The sequence below is a fragment of the Myotis brandtii genome, unplaced genomic scaffold, assembly GCF_000412655.1.
Source record: "Myotis brandtii unplaced genomic scaffold, ASM41265v1 scaffold615, whole genome shotgun sequence".
NCBI lineage: Eukaryota > Metazoa > Chordata > Mammalia > Chiroptera > Vespertilionidae > Myotis > Myotis brandtii.
Genome location: NW_005370343.1, coordinates 797,491 through 800,834, shown reverse-complemented (window position 1 = coordinate 800,834; position 3,344 = coordinate 797,491).

Here is a 3,344-nt window from a genome sequence, read left to right as displayed (position 1 = left end):
GACGGAAGCTCCCATCCTCTCCTTTTTTTCTTTTTTTTTATTCTGGGATTCATTTACCTTCTATAATTGAAACTTTTTAGCCTGGAGTGGAGATCAGAGCTGGCCAGGACAGGCCTCCTGCTTGCTCCAGCTCTGTGGCCACAGCCAGCTGAAAACAGGTATCTAGGGTTTATTTATCTTCTATAATTGAAACTTTGTTGCCTTGAGCAGAGGCCACAGCCGGCCAGGGCAGGAGGGAAGTTGGCTTTCTCCATCACTGGGGCAATCAAGCCTCCTGCTTGCTCCAGCTCCGTAGCTGCCTGCCGCCATCTTGGTTGGGTTAATTTGCATATAGTCACTCTGATTGGCTGGTGAGCGTGACTTCAGACATAGCGAAGGTACAGTCAATTTGCATGTTTGTCTTTTATTAGTGTAGATAAGAATAGCCCATGGACACAGACAATAGTCTGGCGAAGGCCTGGAAGGGGTCAGTGCAGGGTGGAGAAGATCAATGGAAAAAAAAAAACTAAAACAAAGGGACATCTGTAATACTTTCACAAATAAAGATACATTTTATATAAAGAAAAATATCTTAGTTGAAAAGAGTTTTATGTGAAATAATATAAGTAATTGCTCTACACTGTACATTATATTCTCAACTCCTCTCAAAGAGATATTAATTGGCCCTATGTCACTTAATATTAGTTGACCCTGTGTTCAACGACTGCAGGACCGACTTCCACCACGCCCACCCTGCACTGACTGCCATGGGGCTGCGATCAGACCCTGCTTTTCTCTCCTGTCTGCTCCAGGCTGAGGGTTTGGTCTCCATGAAAGCCAGGTCAGTCTTTGCATCGGGCAAGTGGAATCACTGAGGCCTATTTGAGAGTCGCCAAGGCTAGGAGGTGATCTCAGAACAGTTAAAAACACGTTCGTGAAGGGATGCTTTGGGTTCTCATCAAAAAGCCCACACGTGTCTGGGCTACACAACCGGGTTGCCTTAACACGGACACCTCCATCCGCAAGCCCACCGCCTCCAGGAGTGGGCGGGAGGTTGAAAGTGTCCGTGGGTAGGTGAGGCCGGTGCCAGGCGACTTGGCAGGTGCCAGGTGGCTGGGCCGTCAGAGCCCCAAGCACAGGGAGACAGGCCCTGATGTCACCACCGCGTGGAGGATTGACAGCAGGGCAGTGGCTTCAGGGCTTGTTGCTATGTTGTTGTTTTTTATCTTCTTTTCCCTTTAAACCTCTCCAGGTTGCATTTGTTCAAGAGAGGAGCAGCCTTTGCACCTCCTTGGTGGAGAGCAGGCCTTCGATCTGGGTTCACACGCAGACAGAGTCCTGTTTAGAAACACGTGTGGGTCTTGCATTATTTGCGCTATTACCCATACAGAGGGTTTTCGATCCTGGCAGGTAAATATGTTTCCTGCTTATCCACGAGGGCAGGAGCCGAGTGCAGCCACAGCCACAGCCACAGGCACAGTCACAGTCCTTCACTCCTTCACAGGTCTCTGACCCAGGGCGGTGATGCAGGCATTTCACACACGGAGGGGCATGGGGAGCAGGTGGGGCAGTCCTGCTTTCCCAGACCTTCTGTCTTGGTCTGATCTCCCTGCTTCAGGTCTGTAGCGTCTTCCTTTAAGGGCGGATTCAGGCGTCTGGGGGACATGATCTTTATCACTTGCTGTTTTCCGTGTGGGTGGTCAGCAGGGGGGTGTTCCTGAATCAGGCTTCCTTCGGCATTGCGGTGGCGGGGTGGGAAGAAACATCATGAAGGTGCAAACACAACACATGGGGGCCCCTCGCTGAGCACCTTCTGTATACCTTCTGTATACCTGGTGGGCGTCTCCCCTCAGAAGGGGTGCTCCCTGTGTCTGCGACCAGCAGGTGTGTGTGTGGGGGTGGGGGTGGGGAGAGGGATCAGGCTGGTTGGCTGCCAAAGTGCCCTCATAGCCGCAGTGTCAGCGGGTGGGGCAGAGCACCTGGGACCCTGGGTTCCCTCTGGGGTTTGCAGAACCACCCCTCCCTTTGTTCCCATTCTCCACGGAGGCTGCTGTTGGCAGAAGGCAGGACGGATGGACCCGTTATCAGACCTACCGCCTGACCTCCAGGGAGGTTTCCTGACCCCTCTGCATCCCCTGCTCACCTGAAGCCCCTAAAATAGTCGGGGTTCCCAGTGCTCAGAGGTTCCCCTGAGCTCGTGGAGGTGGGCCCTTGGTCATCGGTTTTTATTTTTTTACTATATTTCTTCTGAGCGCAGTGATCACACTTCATCTGGAGCAGAGTGGGTTCAAGTGACCTTGTGGAGCATCTAGGGAGGGGAAGCAGCCGCAGTTCCTAAGGCCAAGTTCTAGGAGGCCGGCAGCGCTGTTGGGATCATGCCCGCAGTGCTGGTCTGCTGGTGCCTGGCCTGTCCTCTTGAGATTGAACCCAGAGGACTACTAAGGGAGCCAGTGCCCAGTTCTGCCACCTCCGCCACCGATTGACTGGAGTCTGAGGGCCAGGACAAGGGACCAAGAGGTCTGCCTTCAGCTGCTTGCCAGTCACCGCTGCCACTGACTGATCAGGCCCGTTCCCTCAGCTCCCTAGCCTGGCATGGTCAAGCCTTCAGTCATTGTGGACGTTTCCACCCTGGCTCTTTATTATATATAGACTAGAGGCCCGGTGCACAAAAATTTGTGCACTGGGGAGGGCGGTCTTCAGCCCAGCCTGTGCCCTCTCACAGTCTGGGACCCCTCGGGGGATGTCCACCTGCTGGCTTAGGCCCACTCCTTGGGGGATCGGGCCTAAGCTGGCAGTCAGACATCCCTTTGGCAGCCAGGGAGCACTTGGGGAATGTCCACTTGCCAGCGGGGAGCAGGCTAAGCTGCAGTCAGACATCCTTAGCACTGCTGAGGAGGTGGGAGAGGCTCCCACCACCACTGCTGTACTGGCAGCCATCAGCCTGGCTTGTGGCTGAGCAGATCTCCCCCTGTGGGAGTGCACTGACCACCAGGGGGCAGCTCCTGCATTGAGCGTCTGCCCCCTGGTGTTCAGTGTGTGTCATAGTGACCAGTCATTCCCAGTCATTCTGCTGTTAGGGTCAATTTGCATATTACCCTTTTATTATATAGGATAGAGGCCTGGTGCATGGGTGGGGGCCGGCTAGTTTGCCCTGAATGGTGTCCCATATCTGGGTGGGAGGTCCCACTGGGGTGGCTGGCCAGCCTGGGTGCGGGGCTGAGGGCCGTATTCAGGCTGGCCAAGCCCCCCAGCGGGGACCCTCACCCCATGAGGGTGTGGCCAGCCTCGATGAGTGGCTGATGGCTGTTTTCAGGCTGGCCACAGCCCCTTCAGGGTAGGGGTCCCTGCTGGGGTGCCTGGCCAGC